The 13,562-nt window shown below is 41.2% G+C and overlaps 1 long non-coding RNA gene across 4 annotated transcripts in view; it reads right to left on the bottom strand.

Moving 5' to 3' along the window:
- LOC147153244 (uncharacterized) overlaps positions 1–13,562 on the bottom strand; it is a 138,388-nt gene that overhangs the window by 18,880 nt on the left and 105,946 nt on the right. For 2 of the 4 annotated variants that reach the window (XR_015086256.1, XR_015086258.1), the window contains one exon: positions 6,364–6,421. The exons of 1 other annotated variant lie outside the window; for it this stretch is intronic. This is a non-coding gene — a long non-coding RNA (uncharacterized LOC147153244). Of the gene's footprint in view, positions 1–6,363; positions 6,422–7,994; positions 8,093–13,562 lie in introns of those variants that run through there. One more of the 4 variants, XR_015086259.1, reaches the window with a different exon arrangement.

Here is a 13,562-nt window from a genome sequence, read left to right as displayed (position 1 = left end):
GTTTCGTGGCAGAGGCTGACCTTTTGTGACCTCTGCCCGACACGGTTCATGCGACACATATCGACTTTCGGGATGAGCGCCTCCGCTAACTGCACATTTGTGTGTCCGCTCACACAAAGGAGCCGCTCACCTGTTATCCAAAGTCAGATCCAGCTCGGACGACAATCCATTTCCGCGTCTCCTCTTTGCTACCTGGTGACAGCAGCTTTTCCGCTTCATTTCACCTGAGAGGTCCACGCCACGCACCTCGCCTCTGCGGGCTTGACCCCGCCTCAATCAGCAATCTTGCATTTAACTCACTTCTCCGGGAAAGGATATCAATGTATGCTTGTCAGCAGAAGCCAAGAAGATGCCCCAAAAAGGCACTGAGGTCTAAAGAACAAGTAAAAATGAAATCTTGAAAAAGTCACATTTTTATATTATATAAATCATTATCCTTCAAGATAAAACTTCTATTTACACTCCGCTGTATATTTTTTTAGACACCAAACATCGAAGAATTTACAATTTATTTTTTATCCACACAAGGACTCTAACTGTGACGCACCAGTTCAAAAGGAACCATAAGAAAAGACTTAAGGTCTGTCCTTATGGTTGAGTTAAATTTGCTCCTAGCAGGGCATAGCGGGCATGTACCAGTTGGGTCGCCCTCTTAAGTATACGCAGTATCTCACCCCAAGTTCGAATGGATTGGCTCAAACTCACTCTCTCATGTGAATGAACCAAAAAGAAAATTTATGGAGGATTTGTAAGTTTTCTCTGCTTTGCTTCTGAATGTTGTCCACTGTTCTGTTTGTAAATGCAAAATGTCCGTAAGTGTTGTCTTTGATTGTGTGAAGCACATTTAGTTGTCTCCTATATGCTTCCTTGCGTTGCCTAATTGTTCTGGTTGGGTCATGGATAGCTTGTCTGAAAATAATAGCAAATATTTAATATCTTTTATTATTTCTGCAGTTTTAACATTCATTTTATTCCACTTTTATCATTTGTATTTACTTTTACTTTATTATACAGGGAATAATTCCTCCTCATTTTCTTCACAATTAAAATGTGCTTTGCACCTGTAAATGTGTTAAAAAGGTGACTTTCAGAGGACTTAACCTTCCTAAGTCTAGGAATCTAGCTAACGCTATGGTGTTCATCTGGTCTTCTTTCTTTTTCTTTAAACAGAAGCTCAAACCTGGTCGTGTCGGGGAACTTTATTTTGAAGGTTTCCACACCCGATCAGCTGTTATTAGACACGTCACAAAAGGAAGTGGTGACAGACGAAGGTTGGAGTGACAGCCAAAACTCTCAGCAAGGTAAAATAATTTCCTTTTTACCGGGGGAAAAAAAAAACTTTTGCTTGGAGAAAAAAAAAAAATTAACTTAGGAACCTAGCTAACGAAGGACAAGTGGTGGGGAACACCTGAGACGGATCAACTGTGAGTCACAGGACTGAACAAACGGGGCATTCAAGGGACCTATTTAAAAAAATAAATAAATAAAATGAAAAAAAAAAACTTCACTACTGTCTCACAGTAAAAGTGATTTGATAAAAACTTGGATGAAGACTGTTTAACCTTGAGACAACCAGGGTGCTGAATACAGATGGTGCCAACAGTTGATTGAGCAAATTAACTACACAAGGCAAGGTCAAGTGTGGGCTGATTATTCGAAGCATATGCAACCAAACATTCTGCAAATTCTCTTCACATCTGTAGCTAGGATTATGCACATAAACCTGTGCCGCCGTTTTCTTCAAAATCTATCTATCTATTCTAACCAATCTACCTACCTACAGCTGACTGTCTACCCATCAGTCATCCACTATATACAATACATCTATCTGTATCTACCAACTTCCTATGTGTTTTTAATTTTAAAAATACCCCATATTAAAAAAACAAAAAAACTGAAACTAATAATAAAACTATTAAAAATTAAACTAAAGCGAAGCATTTTATAACCAAATTAATAAATCTGCTCTGAAAACTAATCAAAACTAACAGAATTAGAAATCCAAAACTCAAAAGAAATAAAAACCAACCATAACATAACACTGGCTCAGAGTGACAGACTTTTGTCACCTCAAATTCATACTCACTGCCAAAGCATTTCACAGAGAATATTGCAAAGCCAGTGTGACTCATAATGCAGTCAAAAAGGAAATCACTTGATGTTGGTTGCGACTCGTCAAGTGTTGTCATGGCAGAAATGCGCAGGCTGCTGCAGATTCAAAAAGACAAAGCTGCATGATGTTGATCTGAATGGAGACTGATTACCTCCGTGTCAACCAGAAAATGGAGCTTCGACGGTCCCGACAAAATTATCGTGATGCATAGCTGCATCTCTTCCTTGTTGAAGGCGACTCTTTGTTGGGTCGTTTACACCTCAACAAAATCACAGAAAACAAGGGACGCACAAAACTTGATGCCGCCACCCTTGATGTGTTGTCCTGTCACGGACGTTTGATTCACCAGTGATGACAGCCCATCTTTAAGCTGCAATGAGGCGAGAAGGAGAATAATGAAGCGTGCGCCTGAGCCAAACACATCCGGCACACACACTGCAGTTACTGAAGAGTGGGTACAGGATGAGGACACCAACAAGCCATATTTCACCAAAAGGTCCTGATGTGTCTTGCGTGTGTAAGCAGGATGGAGATAGCTGCATGACTAAGTAAATAACATGACGTTATAATGTGGTGACACTGTTAGATGCAAATGCACTCAATAATAAGGAGAAAGGTCACACACTAAAATGACAACAATGAAGAACATCTTTCTTCTTGACACGTGGCTCTTCTTTACTACAATTAGAAGACAAGCTTTGCCCCGCCCCAATTCCCTGCCCACCAATAAACACACTGCACCGTGTGCAAACCAGTTTATCGGGCACTGTTTGTAACTATGAAACGTTTAACTCAGCCATCGTATACCGAAGACCCCCTGTACAGTAGAATGTTTTCTCATGACATCGGGTTGACCTGGGAACACAGGTCCAAAATAGATTTCGAAATAAAAGTTGGGTGCTTTATATTGATCTGGAATTGACTGAAGGTTTGACCTTCGAGGTTTCATTCTATTTCATATCAATGATCTATTTATCAACATAATCTAATAATCGCCCACCCTAAAAACATGTAACTATTGACAAATGCTAGCAACAGATCTCAAGTCTAGAGCCATGCTCCACTCACATTAAATAACGGCAGCTGAAGCCCACACACAAGCACTTTGGCAACAGCGGCAAGGAAAAAATGTCTCCAAGGAAGAAACCTCACAAATGTGGCACCGCAAAAGTTATTTTCTTCTTAAACTGCACCATCCAATTTGAAATGTAACTTGCTGATATCACTGCAATTATTGACAAGTAGGACTAGAATATGTATCTTCCGCACATGCCCAAGCATATATATTAACTCTCTGCTTCCCCTGTTATTTCATTTTATTTCCCATCGCCAGAGCAGCTGGACAAGCGTCAAAGACGATAATGACGCCTATTTTGGCCAGCAGCTCGTGATGGCTATTTTCTATAAAAGTTACTCCGTACCGGGTACCATTCAGCAAAATGGCCCATCATTATAATGCAATTTATAACCCTTGCCCGAAAATGTCTGTGTAGGAAAAAAAATGGCATGTTGTATTTAGGAACCAAACAGGCCCTGGAGGCAGCGTGCCCAATGATGAAGCAGCTGCGGTGGGCAAAGGAATGAGAAGAATGAGCCAGAAAAGCCCAACGATGACGATTGAGGAAAATGACCTTGTAATTGAGGTGCAAGGACATGACAGATAAATTAGCCATTGTCAAGGCATTCAGCGCCGATTGCGTGTTATTTGTGGTGAGACTCCTACTTTTGTTTGTGTTTGTCTGAATGGTGAGGCTTTTTTTTTTTACGATTCTTTATTCCATAAGTCTTTTTTTCATCAAAACAAAACTTTTATTTTTTGTCTTGCGGTGGACTCTCCGAAGTTAAAAAGTACACAACACACTAATTCCTTGACAGTGCCTGATCTCCAGGTTGTTCTAATTTAAAAAATGTTTTTGCCCCATGGGAAAAAAAATGGTTAATTGAAATGAAATATATTGTGGCATCAAACGAAATGAAATGTACATGTGATATTCAGTGTAAAATAAAGTGTACTTACTTAAAGTGGAAGTCAACCAAGACATTTTCTTTTCAAGAATATGTTCTATGCAGGCCCACTAGTTGAAACAAGGCATTCTGATTAATATTGCGTTTGTGGAATATGAGTTAAGCAATAAAATCTAGCCATCTCAGGGGGCGGCCATTTTGTCACTTCTGTCGACTGAAAATGACATCACAGTTGCTCAGGGCTCAGCTAACGACCAATCACAGCTCACCTGTTTTCTGAAGCTGAGCCATGATTGGTCATTATCTAGACCCTGAGCAACTGTGATGTCATTTTCACTCGATGTAAGTGACAAAATTCCCCCTGAGATGGCTTCAGCTTCAGAAAATTGGTGAGCTGCGATTGGTCGTTAGCTGAGCCCTGAGCAACTGTGATGTCATTTTCAGTCGACAGATGTGACAAAATGGCCGCCCCCTGAGATGGCTAAAAACGGGTCGATTAACTCATATTCCACAAACGCAATATTAACCAGAATGCCTTGTTTCAACTAGTGGGCCTACATAAAACATATTCTTGAAAAAAATGTGTTTGGGTTGACTTCCCCCACTTTAACATAAATTGTAATATTTCCATTACACAAGTAAAAGGTACACTGCATAATAACATTAGAATAAAGTAGAACTACTCATCCTTTCAAGACACGTGACAGGGAGATGTTTGCGGAGCGTACTGTAAAATGGTGGTGTTTTGTAGATATATTTCTGGTTATATGGTAACCATTACACTTTAAGCACCAAACTACTGTATATCCTGGTGAGTAACAGTAATGTAAATACTACTCAACTGGAGTCTTGACACATTGCACCACAACATGAGATCAGGGTGACATATGTGTCACGTGTTGTTACATAAGCGTCACGGCGTCCCTCGCTGGCCAGCAGTCTGAGCTGCAAGTGTTCCTAAACGGAAGGAGGTATAATTACGAGCGGATGCAGGCAGGTAGCAGCAAGCCAAGCAATCATTCTTCCTGATTGAAACACAACGTTAAGGTCCGAAAGGCCATCGGCGCGCGAGTTGTCGGCGGTTGCAATCTGACGCCTCAATAAACCCGAGTGGAATTAGAAACTTTTCGTTGGAGACGCGTTACTTTCACTGACGAGGAGCCTGAGCCGACATGATGCGATGTGCTTTCATGTCAATAAGCGTTTGGACAAACTTTAAAGCTGTGTGAGGTTGTTAGATGCACACCGGATGTAAGTAATTGATTTATGTATGCAAAGCAAGAAGCACATGCATTTCCTGCGCATGCATGTAAATGAGGTTTCCTGAGCACAAACAAACATTTGTCATTTCTTTTTCAATACGCCACAATAATGCAAAGCTTTGTGACTAATTAATCATGGCTCATCTACGTCTCAAGAGAATAAGGAGCCTCGGGCAATCAGAAATTGACAATGAGGGTGCTAATCCCTTTACTTAACAATTGTGAATCTGATCCAGACACTCCAAGCACAGCAATGTTGAAAGTATCGAAACACAGCTATTAAATAACAGGGTTGAGGTTAATTGGAATGCCTTACAAAAGGTGGTGAACGCGTCCATGCACAGAAACAAACTCAAAGTGACTCAGTTCAGCATAATTTAGCATGACACTGCCTACACTAAGTATTGCTATAACAATACCATACAGTATTGATTATGTGATGCATTGCAAAGTAGTACTAGTCTAGTGACAAGTTAAAGTGGAAGTCAAGTCAAAACTATTCTTTGAATTAACATGCTCTGCGTGCGCCCTCACTAGTCTAAACGGGGCATTCTGATTAATACTGTGGTTGTGGAATATGAATTAAGAAGAAAAATCCACCCATTTAAATCCATTTTGGGGAGTCGGCCTTTTTGCCACTTGCTGTCGAAAGAAAATAACATCACAGTGCCTAAGGGTTCAGGTAATGACCGTCAAGCCTCACCTGTTTTGAGGTTTTCTCACGGACAGGAAGTGGCAAAATTGCCGTCTCCTAAAATGGATAAAAATCGGTGGATTTTGCTACTTAATTCATATCCCACAAATGCGATATTAATCAGAATACCGTGTTTAGACTATTAGAGGCAAATAGATACCATAGTTTAAAGAAAATGGTTAACTTGACTTCCCTTTAACAAGTTTGATGCACTGCCAAAAGCAGCTAGCCATAATGTTAGCTAGTCAGAGGCAAAGTTGCACTATCAATTTACAGAGTAGATGGGTGGATCCAGAGTGAGGTAGTTCTGTACACTTCCCATCCCTTACCTCATATGTTCGGTGTGAGAATGAGTAGGCCTGTCTGCGGCACAGAATGTTTCCGGACCTAAATATCAGAATACAAATACAACACTTAGTCCAAATCTTAAATACAATTATTGGAAATCTGTTGCGTAATTTTTCCAGAACCCTGCTAACTAACAAGACTAACTAACAAAACAAAACTAAAACTAAAACAACAATCTAAATAATATCCGCTATCAAAGTTGTGTCCAAACACAAGTGTTTTATCCACATTGCATAGTTTAACTGTAACCGACAAAGATTGTACTGATTGCTTATAATCAAAAGCGAAAAAGCATTCCACTATGAAAGATTTCAATGAATTTTACATACGATAGAACATTTTCATGTTATTTAGCAGCACATGACAAGCAAGTTCAGAAGGACCGCTTCAGACATTAGCTTCCCTAGGCGACATGTTGTCTTGCCTATTAGCCCCCTGCTAGGAGTGTGGATGCTGAGAGACACATGAGGCTGTGATCGTTTAAAATTGGCCATCGCTAGGACGAAGCTGTTTATTACATCGACGTACTGTGAATTTAAATTGCTTTATCACATGCCTCTGAATGCATGCAGTGATTCATTAGAGGGAAATAAAACTGTTGTGGAATTGAAGAGAATAATGCACCACATGCTTTTCCCTGGATGACAACATGAAAAAGGCCTCCCGCTACAAAAGTCATCTTAACTTTTTTTTTTTTGTAGATTTGCTCACGTGACATTTTCCATCAGGCTTGCCATTGAATTCCATTTCTAGGACAGCAATCCTCATCTCAGTCTGAGCTATTCAACTAACTGACAGGCTCCTTTTGCTGATTAAGGAATAGCAGGTGCTGGAAGTGCATCTTAAATATTTAGTGAGGACTTTAAAATGCCATTATTCACAGCTTAAGTTGTGTGGGCATGCTATCAAAAAGCGACAGCTTGAGGAGAAAGAACCCGGCGATTTCTCAACTACCAACTTCCCAATTCCAATCACTAGAGAGGAATTCATGTCCTTTGAGCAGTGGCGTTTCAAGGCACACATGATAAAGACACACCAGCAGCGAGGCTATGTAAAATAAAGATTGTGGTCAGATCACACTATTTTCCTTTGATGTGCTGCAGCTACCCATAGTCCACATTTCAATTCAATATAAAGAAGAATTCCCCTCCCAGCCCACAGACACACACTGTGCATCCAGCTGTCATGTGTAGACAGACAGGCATTCTATTCAACATCTTTTGAATTTCACAACGACACGAACCACAATTAAAGTTTTGGTAGGCGGACAGTTGAAACAAACTGTACCCACCAGGCAAACTGTATCTTCATCGTGTGCATTGCATGATGGGAAAGACTGTGTGTGATTGCACACGTGGGTGGTATGAACAACACAGACACTCTTACGATTGCGATTCGGGTGACTAAATGATTCAGATTACCGTGGGCCACCAGTAACTGACGTATCGCTTGTGTTAGTGTTCACGGAACACTCGTTTTCACATGATTCAGCTATCATTTTCAAAATTATTTTGCAAATTTACAAGGTCTAAAATGCAGCTGTTGGATAGTACTTTGAAACAGTGGTTGGCAAGTCTCCCTCAAAGTCAAGAGATTCTGGGTTCAAAACTTGCCTTCTTTGGAGAGTTTGCATGTTCTCCCCTCTGCTTGTATGTTTTCTTTCTCCAGGTATTCTGCTCCTCCAGCATTCCAACAGGTTAATCGAAGACTCTAAAATTGGTATAAATGGTTATTTGACTATACCTGCCCAGTGATAAACTGGTAGCCAGTCCAGGATATACTCTGACTCTCATCCAAAGCCAGGAACAACTAAGGGCTGTATTTAAACCTCTGATTAATTACTTTTACAAATCTAAATTAAAACTCTACCATGCAAAGTGAAAGCCATATACAGTATCAACAACACCCAAAAACACACAATCTGAGATTGACTGATGGAAAGTGGTCAAATGTAGTGTGGTTTTACGAGTTCAGATTTTGAATTCCTTTTGGAAATCATGGACGTCGGGTCCTCCGGGTAAAAGAGGAAAAGGACCATCAGGATTGCTATCAGCGCAAAGTTCAAAAGCCAGCATCTGTGATGGTATGCGGGTTGTTAGTGCCCATGACATGGGTAATTTTTACATTTGTTAAGGCACAATTAATGCTGAAAGGTACATACAGGTTTTGGAACAAGTTATGCAACCCTCCAAGCAACGTCTTTTTCACAGTCATCCCCGCTTATTTCAGCAAAACAATGCCAAGCCACATTCTGCACGTGTTACAAAAGTGTGGCTTCCTTTATGAAAGAGTGCAAGTACTAGACTGGCCTGCCAGCAATCCAGACTTGTTTCCCACTGAAAATATGTGGTGAATTAGGAAGCACAAAATATAACAATGGAGAACCTGAACAGTTGAGCAACTGAAGTTTTAGGCCTACATACATCAAGCAAAAATATATCCATCTATCCATCCATCCATTATCTATATACCGTATTGGCCCGAATATAAGACGTTCCTGAATATACGGCCCCCTCTTTTTCAAGACTCAAGTTTGAAAAAAGTTTTTATGAACCACAAATTAATTTTCATACAGAAAATAATTACAGTACATCTGAAACAAATGATTATAACAATATATTTGAGAGAAAAAGCATGTTATTTTGCCTCATTCAAATCTTAATATCTGAACATTTAAATATGTAAACTAAGGTGCAATCACATTCGTAAATGAATGGCTTCTGGTTTTTGAAATGTAAATACCCAATCTTTTGTGATCAAACAACAAAATTGCAATAACTGCGGTATAGATAATGGATGGATGGATACATTAACCATCAAAGTGAAGTCTAACTGTAACTGTAGTCTTGAAACAAATCTGAATAAGGAAAAACATTGCAATAAAATAATGCCAACTGCTGTCTTCGGGCAGTAGGCGGCGTACACCCTGAACTAGCCAATTGCAGGGCACACAGAGACGAACAAACACACACAGTGACAATCACACCTAGGAGCAATTTAGAGTGTTCAATTAACCTACCAAGCATGTCTTTGGAATGTGGAAGGAAACCGGACTACCCGGAGAAAATCCACGCAGGCACGGGAAGAACATTCAAACGCCACACAGGAAGGTCGGAGCCGGAATCAGAGAGAGTTTATCAGTTTGAACATTAAATGTCTTTTGAAAAAGTTTCGCAAATAATTGTATTGTTTTTATTTACAATTTACACAACATCTCAACTTCATTGGCGTTTGAAATAGTAGTGTTTCTCAATACTTGTGGATGAAAACTAACCTGTGTCTTTAGAGAAATCTGCCAAATACAAGGTGATTTAGTTCTAATCCACAGCAGGTTAAGTTGTTAGTTCCCCAACCAAATTGTTCAAATGATTTTCCTATCATTTCTTTAGAAACTGGTTCCATGTTGGCCACTTTCTGTCCAATGGGCCTGGCCACATTCCACACATTAAACCCGGCAAAGAGAGGCTATTAACACAAATGTTATTCTGTGCAAAATAGAGAATGAGGACAATGACAAAGGGCAGCAGTGACACAAACATAAAGTGCATTAATGGTTCCTCCACTGAATGGCCAGCCAAAATGGCAATACAGGAGGCAGTTAAGTGACTCCACTCTCAATGCACGCCCGGGGTGGAATAGGATGCAACAAAAGACACTGGAAAAAAGTCCTATTTCTGAAACATGGATGTTAGTTTGCTCAAACTTCTAGCCCCAGGGCCTCTATTTTCCTCTATTAGGTGAAGTGACCTGGACAAAATGGAGGCAAACAAGCTGAAAGGACACAAGGAAGAGGAATGCTGCTCTTTTACTTTTTTACTACAGGAACATCAGTCAGTGGGGACTATCTGATGGACACGAAGACTTTGTAAAGTGTGTGTTTGAGGGGGGGGGGGGTATTGGGGTTTGTGTGTGTGTGTGCATGCGTGCGTTTGCGTGTGTGGATGCAAGTGAGTAAAAAGTCTAGACATCATTTTTTTACACTACTTATCATGTTCAGGGTGAGGAAGGCACCTGACTATACTGACTTAATGGGAAGTCAACCAAAACTTTTTTTTTTCAAGAAATTCTGATTAGGACTGTGTTTGTAGAATATGAGTTAAGCAGCAAAATGCACCCGTTTGTAGACCATTTTGAAACTGCAATTAAGTTACCAGAAAAGGTTACAGTGACCCTAACTTACTACTATTAAATCGTCAAGTACCACTCTTCTTTTGTGTATCGTCGAGCGGTCTCAATCAGGGTTAGAATAGAGTTTTGTTTTTTAATCTAGTTAGTTTTAATAAATTTTTAGGGAAGGTTTGTTGGTTTTGATTAGTTATATTTTTGATGCTTCACTTTAGTTTTTATTAGTTTTTTTTATCAGTTTCAATTTTTAAATTTAGTGTATTTTTGTGTGCAATACATTTTTTTAAATTATTACAGTCAGTATTGTGAAATACAAACACAACAAATACATTATTTTAAAGCCATTTTAGAAACAACCATCCATAAATCAAACTTCCCTTCAAAGAATCCCTACAGAAAGACAAGACTAAAATCCAGTTTCTAGTTGTACTACGCACTCTTCCCCTTCCTCCTTTGATGTGACCTCACATTAACTGAGACTGTGTTGGACATAACAAACAGATGCAGGCTGAAGAAGCGCACGCTTCCCACATGATCAACCCTGTAATGTTATGTTTGTGCTACTCATGTGTGCCGGGGTACATGGATGCTAATTACTCTCGCATCCCCGTGGCCGAGTGTGACAGATGCAGCTGCGAGGGCATCGGCCGGCATTTCGAATTGGCGTGAGGAGCCCCCTAGGATGAGGCGACCGCAGCAACCGGATGGGAGGGGTATGTGCGCACTGTGTGACAATGCGCTGCATGGTCTCTATCATAGCCTGTAGCTTCCTCAACGAGGCTCTGATTAATGAGTCTCGTCAGGCGCCGTCCGTTGCCACTCGCACCAATTAAGACGTGAGTCTTTCCACATGGATTCCTACTCGGAAGCAAACAGCTAGACTGTGGCGTCCATCCTCTTTCTTTCTAACCCAGCGGGTGCTGAGCCTCTTGCCCAATCACTGTCCTGCTGGCCCAGCGGGATTCACAATGTTATCCCACCGGTCTAACTGGCTCCCTTTTAGCCTCCTGCAGTTGAGTTCAGCGCAGGAAAGTGGAGCAATCAAAGCAGAGTATCAAACAAAAATCCTATGTGACAGACAAACCTCCTCTGGGATCTCTTCCTGACCATTTTGTGTCCGCTGCGGGGTGACACAGGGTGTTAATTGAATCAACTAACAGGCTTTAGCAACGCATCGGGTAGAAAGCAAATTACTGGCTTGATTTGATTGGATGCTTTCAACCTTGGTTCTCAGACAGACACTTGAAAGTTGATTGTGTCTGACCCGTCACTGCCCATGTCGAGAAACTCCTCCAGACCCTGATTGGGAGCTGTCCTCTCTATGAAGTGGACAGTAAAACGTGAGGGTCCATTTCTCTCTGTATGAAATCAGAAGGAAGAGTTTTTGCAGTGTCTAGAGTATAGATAGCTGCCCTCTGTCGTGCTGGTTGCATTACGGTGGAACTACGAAAGTCGAAGATAATTTGTTCTGATAGGCTGACTGGCCTCCAATGTATTAAGATAAATGTAAAGGCCCTGATAGACCACAACCCGACGTCGGAGGTCGTGAAGCGTCGTGGCGTCTGAATGTGCCATCTGAATGTGCCATCTATTTGGTGTAGTGGCCATTGTCGTAGTGTCGTAACCCGTCTCTAAGCGTCTTGGGGGCGTTTACGTATATTGAATCGGCGTCGCCAGTCATGACATTTGGTCACTCTGATTGACTGTTAGCTAGCAAATCAGCGCTCGGAGCACCAACGGGAAGTGAAAATTGCGGAAAAACAGTGAGCACGCCTCCGCTGCCTTAATCTCCTTACAAGTACAAGAGCAAGGGTTGACAATGTAAGTATTTCACAATACCGTGTCAAGAACGTGATGGTTTACTTCGCGTGAGAGTTCATCGTGAGCGAAGAATATAGCTGAATGCATCGTTTACGTTTTTATAATCCGCCCCCGGCCAACAGCTTTCCGGTTGGACTTTTCTAACCATGAGAAATGGTGACTACCGCCGCCGAAGGTATGGAAGGGTATTACATCTTATGCATGCGCAGAAGGTACTTTAGTGGTCAGCGTCGCTGTCTGTCGTTGCGGTGTGCTTTGCCAGCGTGACGTGCCGACAGCCGGCCAGACGCCACAGGGGGTAAGCGTCTGTCACTGTTGGCCAGCGGCTTTTTGGTCTCTCTAGGCCTTAAGACGTCTAAAATATAGGAAAAACAGAAACACGAGATGGGGGACACGAGCTACATAACTTGTCGAGTTGCTATTTTTAGGTACTTGTGACTTGTTTGCCAAAAACATGCGAATGACTTGACATGACTTGGGACTTGGTGTCTAAGTGACTCGACTTGACTTAGACTTGAACCTCATGACTTGCCAAGCCATCCTGTTTATAGTTTTAAATCTGCATTTGAACACAGTTTTCCTTATTTGAAAAGAAAGAAAGAAGAAGAGGGAGTTTGTTTCATTTATGCCAACCTGGCAACCCAGTGTCACTTGTTTAGTCTGAAGTGTGAACAAAACAGCAATAGCGTCGGAGCAACTCTGTGCCTCACTAATTTGAATTAATGGAATCTTTTTTCATGACGACAAAAATAGGATGGAAGAACGCATGGTTTGCACTCCACGGAATGAAGACAACAACAACAACGTCTAACTTCATTTTGCATTTCAAAACCCACAGAGCGGTAAGACAACCTTTCAGTTTAGCTAGCGATGCGAAGACTGGTTTGGGACCGGGAACGTAACGTAACTAGGAGTGGGATGATCTGTGAAAACTGTTCGAACCGCTCGTTTCGACTGTGGTGTTTCTATTCGTCATGCAAAACTAACGCCGCCCACGGCCTTTTGTTTAATAATGAGATGAAGTGATGTGCGCTTCGAAAGTTGCTTCTATTCATGAAAACATAGAGACCATAGATACACCGATGTTACTGGCGTGTTGCTAGCAGTCAATTGTGGAGAAAAAAAATGTGGAGATGTCTGGATTCAAGGATGATCGTTTTGATTGAAACGGGAAAAAGACAAAATCAACACGTAAGTTTTGTACTCGAAGAAGAGGGAGACAACATCCACTACA

Source organism: Filicampus tigris, chromosome 1, assembly GCF_054856515.1.
Source record: "Filicampus tigris isolate MCC_2025a chromosome 1, RoL_Ftig_1.0, whole genome shotgun sequence".
NCBI classification, from domain to species: domain Eukaryota; kingdom Metazoa; phylum Chordata; class Actinopteri; order Syngnathiformes; family Syngnathidae; genus Filicampus; species Filicampus tigris.
This window is presented reverse-complemented; position numbering and strand designations above follow the sequence as displayed.